Genomic DNA, 15,074 nt, shown 5'->3' with positions numbered 1-15,074 from the left:
CCAAAGTTTCTACTCTTAGAAATGAGTTAGCTTCTGCTGAGGCATCCTTGGCCTCCTTGCAAGATGAGGCAAGTAGGCTCGATGACTTTATTGGGTCATGAAGTTCAATCATAAACTTCATTGCCTCACTGGTTCATTACAAGACTTGAAAGAGTATTTGCTTCTTCTTTCTTTCTTAGTGTTGTTTCGTGAGATTTTCATTTTCAGCACTATATATTTACTTTCGTATGCTGCTTTGTGGTTTGTCTGATGCACATTAATATAATTCGTCGTTTGAATCCGATGGAGTTGTTCTTTATGTTAGGTACATTGAAGGAAATGGGATTTCTATATCCTTCTCTGGATGCTGTTTTGATTATTTGGTTTAGATTGTGGTGTTGGAGATTAGTTTGAAGTCTAAAATAAAAGGACATGTTTAGTATTTCTTATTTTGAAAATAATTAGCACTCTATTCCAATATTTAGCAAGATAGAATATGCCTCATTCAATGAGCCTGGATTTTATACTGAATAGATAAATATATTGCTACAGAGCAATATCATGACATAAGGATCAACCATTGATTTTGACTTTGATTATATACTTTCGGGATGAAGTATAATCATTAGTTAATTAGTTTATTTCTAATTTTCCTATGCCATCACTGAAATCTGCTCTTTCAAATCCAAGCACACAAACTGGAAGGCTCTAATAAAATCAATTATGGCTTCCAGGTCCACCATCATGGAAACATTTCACAAAACCAATGATATTGATGGGACAGTAAAAATAATGTTCAACTTAAAGGCGTGAAAACTAAACCCAAAACATAAAGAGATTAGTGAAGATACTGCATATTTCATGCTAATTCTATCCTGGTATATAATATGAAGTTGTAGTGGCACTGAAAATGCTATGAAAAACAGGACAAAGCAGAGGAGTGAACAAGTAGCTCTTCTTTATATTATTCGTTTAAAATTTAAAGGCACAATTCTTTGGTCACCAAAATGTCAGTGCGAGCTATAAGCTCTGTATGCCACGTCAGCTCCCTCCTCATTCTGTTGGCTTTCATTTTAAATCTAGCCAGCTAATTAAAAACATTAAAGAGATCCAAATTTCTTACTTAGTTCACATATATTCAATCAGATGGACATTTCTTTCTGTGCTATGAATGCACAAGTTAGCAAATTTATGAACCACTTTTATCTCCTATAATCATCAAAGTTTTTTGTAGTAATTTTGCATGACTTCTATTAACCACGAGTGAAATTGATTTCAAACACAACCGTGAAATATCTCCTTTAGATGCACCTCTTCAAAGCTCCAGCACGCAACTGGTCATCAAACAGAAAAAGAAAAGTAATTAGAAAATTTTATGGTCCAAAATCACAAACTGAAGACATTTTATTCATGAAGACCTCTATTTTTGAAATGGTTAAGCAGGATCAAAGGATAAAATTTTAGTCTTCAAAGGGCTAATATGTGTTGTTGTATCTCTCTGAAAGGGTGAAATCAAAACAGGATTAAATTCAAAAATACTCAGGTGATGCAAATATTTTCTGTAGAGATCAACCAATCCAATTGACACTAAGATTGAGTGTGCATGTCGGAAAAATAAATTTGCAGAAGGTGGCTTACATTTAAAGCCAAAGGCGATCCAGTTTCCTTTGTGCATTACTCCTCCGATCCTAAATATAAGACCCCTTTTGCAGTGTAATTTACATTGCAAAAAAGGTATTATATTTAGGACCAAAGGAGTAATAATTGATGACAAATTTGTGGAGCCACTAACTGTTTCATCATCTTGTTCAATTCCTTTTACAGTTCTTCACCTTCTTCAACTGCACAACATGTTGATAATTTGATCGAGTGTAATGATAAACACACAATGAATGAAGGTCACCCATGAAAACCAATCATTAATGGTTAAGAATAAATGAAGAGGTTAAAGAATTCACCTTTCGTCCATTGACTAGTTTTCCTCCCTTCTCTAAGGGTTATTTTTGATAATGATAACTCTTTTATTTAACCTATTTATTCTCATAATAGGTTTTGTTTTGTCACTTGATAATGATTATTTTTATAATTAAATAGGTATAGATTTTGAAATATATTTAGTGAAATCTGTGGATAATTTATACCTATTTAACCATCTTTTATTAATGTATCTTCTTTTAAATTAATTATAAGATAAAAGATGATTTTGCATAAAATCTACTCAAATCTTTTATTATTTTTAATACAGGAAATATAAAATTGTTGAGAGAAGAAAATATCAAAAATAAAAGATAAGACAAAAAGGAGCAACATATGCAGCAAATAATAGATATATATATATATATATATATTCACATATGAGAATCAAAGGCGTGAAGAGGAGAGAAAAGAAGAAGCCGTGGGTCCCGGTCAAGAATCAAGGAATGAGTCAAATATAATATATTGTATTATATTGATTGAAGGAAACAAGGAACCGTGATATCAAGCACAACATCATGATATAAGATAATATATTATATTCTATTGGAGGCGGTGGATTCAATTCAAAGGAGAGAAGACGCGCACCACTTATAAATAGGAACCGGGGATAGCAGCAACGCATCTCGACTTCTTCGTGCTATTGTCAACGGTAGCGAGAGCTGAAGACAGAGAAGAAGCAGCGAGTAGAGAGCGGCAGAATCCATTTGTAATTCTTGGTTCTGCTGTGACGGCAGTAAGGAATTGAGACGAGTAGACTGGAGGTAGCAAGCAGAGGTGGCGATTGTCTTTCTAGCGACGGCGGAGAAGGACCTCTCATAGATTTGTTTTCCTCTTTCCATCTTTATTCTTTTGTTAAATCTGAACTCTTTCTTTTCGGTTTGAATTTTATTTTTATGGATTTTATTTTAGCCATGTGTGGCTAGTTTTCTTCTAGACTTAGAGTAGCTATGAACTTACGTATGGATTAGACTTTGTTTTCATTTAATGAATTATGCTTAATGTTAATTTTGGTTACTTGATCTTGGTTCAATATATCTGTTTAATGTTTGGCCACCATTAAATATGAGTTTAAGCATTGAGGTTAGCCTTGATGAAGGAAATCTTAATTAAGCTCTAGGATTGAGTAATATGGGATTAGATTTTTATCTAATTGGCGAGTAGGATAGAAATATACCTAGGAGCCCCATATAATTGATGAAGAGTGAAATTATTTTATCCTCTTAAGTATTTGAGTTAGACATAACCTTATTACTTAGGAGAGGGTTATAAGTGGATCGAAAGACACTTTTAGCTATAAATACTCTAAATTAACTAAATTAACATTGAGACTAATTAGTTAAATAAAAGCAAAAGCCTATGAAACTAGCAAGGGATTAGTAACTCTAAGTTGCCTTTAATATTGAATTTTTTCTGTCTTTATCCTTTTTATCCGATCATTCATAATTCAGTTTGTTTAACTTAATTGAAAACAGGAACTTTAGTGCCTAAACACTATTTTGTTTAATTCTCTGATACTTACTCTTTATTACTTGATCAACACGTTTACTTGCGTTATTCACAAATTGTGTGCATCATCACTTTTAATTTCATTCTTAGTATCGGAGGCTGAAGACGATCCCTATTCCTATGGATAATTCTTCACTCATCATCTTCATGGAGTAAACAAGATCATTTAGTCTTCTGTTAAGATAAGCTTGCTATTATCTTCAGGTTAACGGTGCTGGAAATGCAAGCCTTTGGAATATCTTTTCTGCATAGGAAAGCAAATATCTTCAGATCCCTGCACCCAAGTTTCCTTTCTTCGTTTCTCTTTGTCCTGCCAGACAACCCGTGTTGATCAACTAGAATTATATCTCTCCCTTCAGCATCTTGATCTGAAAAGGAAAATAGTAACGCACAATTAAAAACATCCACAGGATTAATAATTAGAATTATACATCTTCATACTTATGTTTTGTACTTCCTTCATTCTGTGGATGCTAAAACAGAACAGTTTGGAAAAATATCTCTTACCACATAACTTTTCAGTCTTTTTACTGCTCTTTCTTTCTGGTTCATGTGACCTTTTACAGAACCATTGAAGAATCTGCTGTCACACATCAAAACAGATATCTATGAGATTCGGCTTACGATTCTTAATAACATGGTGGATTGTCATGTTATATATAAAATGGTCCAGTGGCACGTTAATTGATTTTTAATTAAGAAGCAACATCTTCAAGCTTACGTGGTATTGTTCCTGATGATATACATGTGTGTGCATGTGATTTGTTCAGACCCCATGGATCATATGTACGTGATATTTACACGTCCCAACATAGAATTTACTGTAAAGTTGTACTGGAAAATGGATGATACAAGCACTTATTGGTTCAATGGCTGACTGAGTATATTATTGGGATTGCAATCCAGAAAAAAGTGAGAATAAGGGCATGTTTTCTATAATACAAGAATTATTATTGTAGGTGGTGTTGGCTATATAGACGGCACAATGCTATTAAGTGTTTTATCAACAATTAAATCTTTAAAGATATATAGACAAACAATGTGTAAAAATCTCAAATGGTAAATTATACTACTCCGGTTCTTATTATAAGAGTTATTTAACTAATTTAAATAGATTAAGAAAATTTGCTATTTAAAACAAATATGAGTTGATTTGCTTAAAGTGCTCTTGTCATTCGTGATTATCTCTTGGAAGGAAATTCCTTAATATATGTAATCGATTTGGATATTTTCGAGAATAAATTATAAATTTGGGAAATAAAGTAAAGTGAGGTCTTATATTTGAAACCAAATCCAATCTTTAATTAATTCTTACATTTAGGATCGAACTTAGTACAAGAATAACTTGGAGGAGCAAAGAGCAAGTAAGATATAAAGCTTTGAGTCCCCAAGATGATTTCTTAAGGTGCTTTTCTTTATTCCTTGTAAGTTTGCTTAATTGTTTGGCATTGTTTGCTGCCTCTTCTTCTTTGAGATATCTGATCTTCGTTGCTCCTAATTTCTCAGACTTCAGCACTCTATTCATTTCTTGTTCCAATTTTTTCTCTAAACGTGCCTGCAAGCTGACGACCAAATCTGACCAAATCTCAAACCTTTCATTGCGTAATGCTCTCTGATTTCTTGTGTGTCTACTGTACTATATCCGTCCATTGTTTGCTCTCAATCTTCTGATCAAACTTTTGTTATTCTTTTTCATATAAGCCACGTTTCCAAAAAAAAAAACAGAGAGAGAGAGAGAGAGAGAGAAACAGAGTATGTGTGCCTTCGTTTAAAGATCTTCCTTATCTTTAATCTTCTTCTGCATTAAGTTTGGTCTTTTTCTTTTGTTGTCGTTAACCATATACATATAAATTCTTTCAAAAAAACCAAAAAAACAATCCTGTTTCTTTCAAAAAAAGAAAAAAGAAAAAAGAATCCGCCTCAGAAAGTCTGGCATTATTTGCATCTGAAGTTCACAAGCGTGCAGAGACAAGAGAATTGTTCAGTTTGCTGTTGATCATTCAGAATTATATTCGGGTACGGTCTAGAATATATTTGTACTTGGATTATGAATGGCATGATTAAGTATATTTCTTGTTTACTTATTTGGTCTTTTTTTGTTCCAAAGGAAATTAAAGGACAAGACAACCCCAAAATCACCTCTCCTTCACATTCACTTTCGGTAAGCGTCCTTTCCAGTGCCTTTCAATCTCCGTATATTAAACTAGGAATAAGCATCCCTTCCACAAGTCTTTTGCCGAGGCTTACCTTTACTCCCCCCCCCCCCCCCCAAAAAAAAAATTTGAATGATTTGATTTAGAGGCCAGCAAAACCAAACCAAAATTAAAAAACCGTACCAAACTAAATTAAATGGTTTAATATAAATTTTAATTCCTAAAGTTTGTCTTTATTTTGATTTTAGACTCTCAAATTTTAAATTATAAGTTTTGATCCTTTAAGTTTCTTTTCATTTAAAATATTAGTCTTTATAGTTCAACAAAACCTTGGACCACTTTATCCCTTTAGCGATCAAAACATATAGTTCAAAACTTAAGAAATCAAAACCAATTTACTACGATGAGTATTTAATATAAGAACTTATTTGATTTTTATTTTAGTCATAGATATAAGACTTCAATTTACTTTATCTCGCATATTTATCTATTTTTTTCCAAGGTATTATTGTAATAATAGTAGTTCTAGCAAATAAGCTTAATTAACAAGGATATTTTAGAAAAAATAATACCTATTTATTGTAAATAACTAATTTAACTAATTTTTTTGATCTACTTAAATCAATTAACTAGTTCTTATATTAAGAATCGGAGATAATATTACCTTTTACTGCTCATTAGCTTCAAAGAATTTGGCTTGGTTCCTTATAAAATCAGTGTTCAATTCTCATTTATCAAGATAGAAAAGACCTTATAAAATGAACTTGGATTTTCTTCTGCCTTGATTGATTGTTTTACTTGAAATTCGAATTTACTGTTCGAAAACAGCAACTTAATTAATTGAGCAAGAAATACAAATTAAATAACTTTGGTTTTAACACGTACTAGTGACAGCATTTTATTTAATATTATTCTTCATAATTGTCGAAAGAAAATTTGTAATATAGGGAAGGGGGCGGTGTTATTGAAAAGTGATGAAAACAGGACAGGGCAGCCAGCCACCTGCTAGATCCCACTTTGTGATTTTATACTATTTAAGTAAATTAATTATTAATCATACCTTTTTAATTGGCATGTTAACTCAAATTCATTTCACATGGCATAAGAAATTCTCCCTCATGAAAATTCAATTTAGCAAATTACAACATCTAAACAACAGAGAAATGGATGTTTTGCATTCTAGTTAGAAGTAATTCATCTTTGGTATACTGAAATCTTGTGTCGTAATTTTAAGTTAACTTTTGTTTCTTGTTTTGTGAACTTAATGTAGCTTTCCGAGCTCGAGATGTGTAAAACACATCAAGGCCAGACATAATTTATCCGTAGTCTCAATTTCTGCATCTTTGATTTCGAACAAGTTTGTTATGTTCAATCAATTTTTGTCATGTAGCATTCCTTGCATTAACCAACAAATTCTAACTTTCTCTTGCATCCATTGAAATCCTCCAAGGATATCAGTTGATTAAGATATATTTGAACTCAAAAAGCGCCCTTAATTCACACTCCTCAAAATGTGGTCAGCTACGTACCCTGCCCTGTTTCGTGATATTTGTAGATTTTTCTTTAACTTGTTTTCTGAGTTCTAATGATTCCAGTATTGCCCATCAATTTCAATTTTATTTTACTTCATTTGTTTTATTTAATAATATTTAATAACTCACTAGTTGTTACTGCACCTTGTTTCTTAATAATTGATATTTCTAACTCTGTTATGAGGGTGATGCATAGTTATATCTTATTTCTTTTAATATGAAAATTGATATGTCTAACTCTCTAATTAAGGCAATCCTGTTCAGGTTAAGGCTTGAGCATTAAACGTGGACAAATTTTCTAATAAATCCGTCATAGCCATACCTTCCAACCCAACTAATTTAACAGAGTTCTCTTGCAGGGCCACTCCCTACCCTGTTTTTTGTATTCAAAACAGAGTAATAATTTGTGGAGTATTTGTTCCATTGGAGAAGAAAGGGAGTTCTCAAGAATACCAGATAATTTGCGGAGTAACAATTCAAAAAGGAAACCAGATTTACTAACTTGACCCCTCAAAGTTGAAGTTCTCAAGAATTACTCTATCACAATTTTTAAGATTATTTCTCTAGTTGCTTTTCCATTGCAATTTTATTGCATAGTCATTCACGAGTGAGAAGCAAATATTTTATACACACACACGCACACATATAAGACCCCCACCCTAGGATATATAAAGAGGAAAAAAAACGACACATGAGCACGCATGTTTCGCCTTTCTCTGTTCCTCCACAAAATTCGAGGAGCAAAGTTCAAAGAATTTACAGGAGATTATATATGTGTGCGCGCACGCATGTAGAGTAGTTCATGGGATAGAGTGGAACCGGAAAAAGTTCGTTCCGGTCCTGTCTTGATGAACAAGACGGGACAGGATTTTCGTCTTATGTCCCTTTCCGCCTGAGTTTTGTCTTAGAGATGAAACAGAACTGAAAATTACTATAAAAAATTATTATTATTATTATTATTATTATTAATAATAAGTGAATTGAATAATATAATAATGATTATTAATAAATAATTTTTAAAAAAAATCCCATCCCTTCCTATCTCGTCTTGTCCCGATTATTGTTATGTCCCATTTTGTAGTTGTTCCGTCTCAAAATATTTTTTGGTGCTGTTTCGTTCTGTCCTGTTCCAAATTGACCAGGATTGAGACAGGACAAGTTAAACACACCCATATATACATGCATATCTCAAATGCAGAGGTATGGCATTTTTTTTTTTGGGTACTTGAGGCGTAGCATATGTTGAACTTAATGTAACGAGTAGCTTGTGGGTTTATATTAACGAACCTAATTGCAAATAAAAAAAGAAAAGAAAAATAACATATGAATTAAGTTTTTATATTTAAAATCAAATCTAGTTTCACAATTAATTTCTTTGTTACAAGTCCAAAATTAGAGTGATCAATTTTCATCATATTTAAATGAGTTTTAATCTTCTGAATCGGCGCTCAAATACATCGTGTAATGAATCATAGCAGTTTTAAAATGTGATTAAACTTTATTCAGTCCCAGATGAATGCTAAATGGCCATGCATATTTATGAACATGAATAGTAAAATGAAACATTTATTTGAAAGGTCAAATAGTTTCAAGAATAAACAAAAGTTAATGGATGTGTTACAAAAGAAATTAAAGTACACATTTGAAATTTTAACTTTATACAAGGTTTCAATTGGGACCCTTAAATTTAAAAGGTATTTTTTTAGTCTTTTGACTCTAAAATCATTAGGTTTAAATAATAATTTCTTTTAATAGTTATGGTTGTTTTGAAAACTAAACTTAAGATGTTTGCACTTGAAAATATTTTATCAACATTTAAAATGTCAATGACATCATTTTTTGTCAATAATTTTAAGATAAAAAGACTAAAAGTATATTTTTTTAAGTTAAGGGACGAAATTGAAGTTTTGTATAAAGTTAAAAGACTAAATTTATACTTTAGATTATAAAAAAAGTCTTATATTAATAAGAATCAGATTTATTTTAATTAGTTTCTTATTTTGTACTGATTGATTGTTAAATTTTATAAGAAGTTCATGATTCTTCTCATCAACGACATCAATGAAGGAATCTATATAAGGAGTGTGTGATCTTAGATTATTCTGTTTTCACAAATGAATTAGAGTATTCTAGTTATTAATATGTGGGAATGATTTCCAAAAACACGTTGTAGCTTTTTAAAACTGACTTTTGTCATTTGGGCATTCTTGCGCTTGGCCGAACTCATGTAAAGTGACAGAATTGCCCTCCATGTTCACATCAAAATGCAAATGTTGAATTGAATGAATGTTTAATACTTGGTCCGCAAAAAAGTTAAAAAAAACAAATCCTTCTATTATGTCACTATAGACTTTATTTTGATTACTTAATTGTAGAATTAGATATACATATACATATATATATATATATATATATATATTCGTACCTCGTGGGGTTGAAAGGCCCCGGCAATGGATTAAATAAAGTGGGGGCATCAAACCTTGACGCGGTACCACCAAGTCAAGCTAGTGACCATTCAATAATGGCTCATCACGCTACTGATGAGCCAGTTAGGTTCTTGTTTATTCCGATAATAATTACATATTACATATTACAAATATCATTTTAGTCTTACAAAATAAGAAAAATCTCAAAAAAAATACTTTTAAAATTTCAAAATACCAAATCAGAAATGACTATAAAAATGTTATTATTTACTTTTCAAATTTATCAATTGTTATTAAAGTGCGGCCAAATTTAGAATTTTAAAATTTAAAGTTGTTTTTTTTTAAAATTCTCCCTACATAATATGTCACTGTTTCATTGGAAAATTGAAACAGACAAATGACAATAATTACATAATTCAAGAAAGAAATCCTGATATATAGTTCTATGCTATGGGCAATTTCCAGGACATTAAACTTGCTCAGCGGTAGACAATGAGTCTGGAGTGGGGACAACTTAACCTAAGAGGATAATGATTTAGATGTTACTGCCTCCGCTATTTTTTATAAAAGCTTGATAACTAAATTATGTTGTTAAAAAAACAGTTAAAATAAGTTAAAAATAATAAATATATAATTGAACATACAGTAGTTCATGAGATAAATAAAAATATTGTCCAATAATATTTCATAGTTACTATGCATACATAAAGTGAGATTTATTAGAGACCCGGTTTCAAAACATCATCATTCTGTTTTAGTGTGTTCCTTGACCTTTACAGATTGTTCACTAACCCTGTCTTATTGCACTACACATCATTGGCATAGTTATTACTATTTTGTTTACTTGGCAAAATGACTCTACCTTACTATTTCGGGAAACGAAACCAATTGTAGAATAATCAGTCTTCACCACCATTATTTGCCCAGAACAGACAAAGTAATACATTACTTTAACATTTTCACTGCCTTATTCACCGAAGTCATTCACATTTTGAGGACCACTCGAAGATGTGAGTTAACAGAGGATGACCGAAACCACATCAGAGTGGTGTGCTGCCTTAGAAGTAGTTGATTTTGATGCTTCTTGGCTCAATTACATGTTTGGCTGCATTGAGACCTGTGGTGATGGAGATGAACTCATGAGAAAGCTTGAGGAGACTGAAGCCAAAGCTTCCACTTTTAGAAATGAGTAAGCTTCTATTAAGGCATCCTCATTGTACACTTATCCTTATCAGATCATGTTTGATATTTCTCACTTTTGCTATTCCTTAGCTGAAAATATTATTAGGGCACTATTCCAATTTAGCTGGACAAAATATGCCTCATTAAATCAACTTGGAATGAGATCTACTCCTTCTAATCTTATCATGCGAGGAAAGGATGATAATTATTGCACACATATCAGGTCATAAAAAATCCCTCCCATTTCTTTTCCCCATCAATCCAAACAAGATAATATTAAAATCCTTCTTTTCTCTTCTCTTCCCTTTCCTCCATTAAAATCCATCTCCTCCCCTCCCCTCTGTTGAGCCAAACACATCTTTATGTGCAATCCATTTTTTCCCTTGTGTCACATCTTGTCTTTCTGTAACGAAACTTTCCTTGTGTGTAATCCATCTTTCTTCTTGTGCCAATTATAATTCTTATGTGCAAATTAGTCTCGTGTATCCGAATAATGCTTCGTGCAAACCATCTTCTCTATGTGTAACTCAACTTCCCTTATATACAATTTATCTTCCTTTATACAACTCATCATTATATGGACTATTTTTTGATTAATTTCTCAACGAAGGATTTTTCACCAATTTTCCCTCAATGTACATCTTCGTGCCTCCATCTTTCTTGGCCCTCGCAGCATATTTATACATTTTTCTCATTTCTTGTTTCATTTTCTTCCTTCGTTCTTTCCTTTTTTTAAATAGCTTTTCCTGTATACAATATTTAAAAAATCACAATGTGAGCAGATTTCGTAATTGAATCTTTTTTTATCATATAATTAATTATAGAAAGAAATTAAAAGTATATAAAATTAATTATATAATTATAAAATATTTGTCAATTTAACATAATATGTCTAAACATCTACAACGATGTAATTATAAAATACACACTTATCATGTAGAAAAATGGTTTTTATATTACTTATGTAAATATATATTTCAATTAGCCCCATCTGGTTAGCTCTAGCTAGTGGTTAGAGTTTATTTTGTGGTTGATTATTTCCAGGCTCCTTCTCTAAATTTCTGCTTTGGGATTTGACGATTAATACACTCTCTTTCACATTCACCCTTTGTTGTGTTGAAATGGTTGAAAAGCTTAATTATGTAGTTATAGTGCCATTTACTCAGCATGGATAATTTGGAAACATATCATATACAAATAAATTCTAGAGAGCTATTGTGTCCTCATTCAGCTAATTATAATTTTGCATGCGCCAATTGAATTAATTTGAGGGAGCTGCGAATAATAAAATGACTCTAACTTTGGAAATAGTCTTGGTTTATTACTAAGTTGTTATAATAATACCGTCTCTGATTTTTAATATAAGAGCAAGTTGTTAGATTTATCCTCAATATAAAACCTCAATCCATTTTGTCTCTTTTTATTTCTCAAAATATCCCTATTAATTGCAAAAAGTTTTCACTACAAGATAATTCTAATTATCTGATACACATAATTGAAGATGATAGTTTAAACAGACTAGCACACATTTGTCATGATTCTTTGTTTTCTATTTATAAATTAGTAGAAGTTCTCCCCTCCTCTGCTCCTATGTTTAAAAAGAGAGGTGAGCAAATCATGATTCATACAATTAGAACAGTTGGACTATTTGGTCGAACCAATCAACTCAACAAATATTTAAAATTTTGTTTATGCATTTTTTATTCAAAATGATTGACAATTTTTTCTGGTTACACAAGCAAAAGTTATTTTGTTTATACAGTTTTTTGATTTAAATCTTTTTTTAAATTTTCTTAAAAATTAAATTTTTCATCATTTAATATTTAGTTTAGTAGACCTGTCCGATTTTTGGAAATCGGCTTCGGGCACAAAGTATTGCGTTGGTCACCATTTTAATTCTTTTATTACATACTATCTTTGCTTCTTAATATAAGACCCTGTTTTATTTTTATTTTGATCCTAAATATAAAACCCCAATCAACTTTATCTCTCATATGTATACATTTTTTTTCTAAAGTAGCCCTTCTAACGATGATAGTTCTAGTTAATATACTTGATTAGCGATGATATTTTAGGAAAGACAATACCTATTTAGGATAAATAACTAACTCAACTTACTTCCTTAATCTCCTCAAATTAGTCAACTAGCTCTTATAATTAGGACTGGAGGTAGTAATACACAATTAAAAGCGCTATAATTTATTTTTGAATTGTTATTCATTTGATACTTTCAAATTTTTAATTCAACTTTTAAAAGAATCACGTAATCTCTCAACCATCATTCACATTATCACCTCCTCATGAACTGAATTGCCCTCCATGTTCACATCAAAAATGAAAGGCCCAGTTTTAAAGAAACGATAGAGACGCTGGACGTTAGGCAATTTCCAGGAAGTTTCCTAACTGACTATGAATTAAATATGGTGGGCGCATCAAACCTTGACGCGGTCCCAAGTCAAGCCGATAAACATCCAATAATGGCTCCCCTAATTTGTACTGCTTCCTACATTTAAGATATTATTTTATCTGAAGATACCCAAGGTTAATCTTGTTGGCTATGTAAATAAAGTATTTTCATTTGATCCTTATGTTGAGAGATCACAGTATGATCCACATGTGGCTAAATTATTAAAAAACTATTTATCTCATAATTTTCAGAAGATTATTAAATTAATATTTGACATTTTTATTTCACTACAATATTGGGAAGGATTTTTCAGTATATTAGACTTTGCAGGCTCGAAAATGTCAACTGCTGTTGTCAAGAGGAGGAGTTGATACATACTATACTCTTTTTTCCTTATTTATGATTTTTCTAACAAGGTTTTTAATGAGGTAGTATTGCATAGTGTATCAATAAATGATATACTCTTTTTCTTCCACTAGATTTTTGTTCCACAGAGTTTTTTCTATTTGAAGTTTTTTAATGAGGCACGCTTATATATAATGGACATCTAAAAAGGGAGTGTTATGAATATAATAATATATTTGTAGATGTCTATATATCTTATATTATCTTTATATTCCACAATTATTTTCTATATTAAGTAATCTGAAGATTCGGTCAAAGATATAAAATTGTGCCTATAAATAGAGATCATATATCATGTATTTAGTATTTTTGAATGGAATGAGAAATACTTCTACCTTCAATTCTCTTTTATTTTCTTCTCTTATTTTCTACTCATTCTTTAATTTTATAACACCAAAAAAAAAAACTAGAAGGAAGAAAGCATTAAAAACAAGTAACTTGAAACGGGCAGAGAAGAATAACAACAGAAACATAAGGTGAAGAATGACAGGCTGGTGAGGGAAGCTGTTTAAACTTTTAAAAATCTAAAATGACAAAGACACCAATTTAGAGAAACTAACAATAAAATACCTTCTTAATTTTAAAATGATAAATAAGGCATCCGAATAAACAAAATAACGAAGAATACATTAGGTACTAATTTGGAATTTTGATTTTTGGCCTCAAAACATGTTGCAAAACCCATTGACAAACTAGTAGCTCTTATTATGAAAGTTGTAAATCCCATTACGTGTTTTGTAAAATTCAGTGTTGAATTGTATTATTTTTTACAGAAAAGTTGTTCAACCCCTCAAAACAGGTTACAAAACCCATTGACCAAGTAGTAAATTTCATTGTGAAAGTTGTAAATCCTATCATGTGATTGCAAATTCGGCACGGAATTGTATTTTTTTACAAAAAACTTGTCCAGTCCTTTAAAACAAGTTGCAAAACCCATTGACGAAGTAGTAACTTCCACTATGAAAGCTGTAAATCCCATTATGTGTTTTGTAAAATTCAAAATCAAAATTTCATATTGGTACCTGATGTCTTCTTTGTCATTTTGTTTATTCGGATGCCTTATTTGTCATTTTGAAATTCAAAAAATATTTTATTGTCATTTTCCCCCCAATTTATAGCATGGAAGAGTAACTTTTTTTTAATTATTATTATTAAAGTATGGATATTTTCTTATTAGAGCTAATCTTATTTAAGATATTGTCAGAAACTAAATATGGGTACCTTTTCCGGTAGAAATTTATACCTTGATCGTCACGTTGTAAGACATTAATTTTTTTGCTAGATTCAACCTTCTTTGATGCAAAAGTAACTTTAACTTCAAAGAATTACAGTGAAATAAAGAAGTATAATTATCGAAAAAGTCTTGTGTCTTCTAAAACTTATTATTTTTTTGTCTTAATTATAAGACCTCATTTATAATTTATAAATAATATCTTATAATTAAACTATGAAGTAGTATTTTGTTGTGGAAAATTTTTAGTTAATCCATTTCTCTCTAGAAGCTTGT

Source organism: Neltuma alba, unplaced genomic scaffold, assembly GCF_004799145.2.
Source record: "Neltuma alba isolate B1F8T4 unplaced genomic scaffold, ASM479914v2 tig00013419_pilon, whole genome shotgun sequence".
In the NCBI taxonomy this organism is placed as follows: domain Eukaryota; kingdom Viridiplantae; phylum Streptophyta; class Magnoliopsida; order Fabales; family Fabaceae; genus Neltuma; species Neltuma alba.
The sequence above is the reverse complement of the archived record's forward strand: the minus strand, read 5'-3'. Positions refer to the sequence as shown.